The sequence below is a fragment of the Agrilus planipennis genome, unplaced genomic scaffold (genome assembly GCF_000699045.2).
Source record: "Agrilus planipennis isolate EAB-ADULT unplaced genomic scaffold, Apla_2.0 scaffold181, whole genome shotgun sequence".
In the NCBI taxonomy this organism is placed as follows: Eukaryota; Metazoa; Arthropoda; class Insecta; order Coleoptera; family Buprestidae; genus Agrilus; species Agrilus planipennis.
In genome coordinates, this window is record NW_020438858.1 from 14,058 (window position 1) to 14,953 (window position 896).

Sequence of the window (896 nt, forward strand, 5' to 3'; positions counted from 1 at the left end):
TATATAAAAATTAATCGAAGAAATATAATAATAAATAATACGTTTTTATCTAATGACAGCAATGTAGTTACATTCTGTTATACAATATAAAAATTACATTGGCAAAACAGCTCTTAAAATAATGTAAAATACCTATTCTGGTAAAATTATATATAACAGGTTGAATTAAATTAAAAAAAAAGTAAGTACATTAAACAGTTTGAAAATTAACATCTACGTTCTAATAATTTGTGCTAATTATATTTACGACAGATTCTGGAAACCTTTTGGTTTTATCTTTGTCTTTCGTAATCTACCGATTTGATTTTTAACTGTACAATTACACCTAAAGCTAAAATTTTCCTTCATTTGTAGAAAGTTGCCTTTTACCTCTTAAAATTGAGCTATTTTCTTTTTTACCAATTTTTGTAAGGCTTAATGCCAAAAAGTCGTATGAACACAGTCTATTAACGCTAGAAAGCAATGAAGAAAAGCAGTTATCGGTTCATACTACTATTTACTCTTAGATGTAAAAGAGCGCAGTCTTAATTTTTTTTTTTGGATTTAGTTTATTTTCCTTGGCACCATGAAATATTATAACAAGTAATTGCACTTATAAATAATGACACTGAACATTCAACGACAAATCGATTGATACAAAATAAGATTATAACGCTAAAACTTTGCGCATAGAGCAAAATTTATGTGACACGAAACAAAGTGCAATTAAAAAACGGTCGTTATTTTGTAAATAGATAAAGTTCATTTGTATAAATAATTTAAAATCATCATATACACAAAGTAGATATATATATACAAAAATAAATTAAACAACTTTAAAAGGAAGACTTTAAAAATATATAATGTTGCAGGTAATTATAGTTGCATTGGTTTCTTGAGTATTAATTAAATAAAAT

General features: G+C 25.0%; 1 protein-coding gene across 3 annotated transcripts in view; it reads right to left on the reverse strand.

The window, feature by feature from the left end:
• The window catches only part of LOC108739285 (furin-like protease 1), a 14,091-nt gene that overhangs the window by 1,999 nt on the left and 11,196 nt on the right, over positions 1-896 (reverse strand). The window lies entirely within an intron of this gene.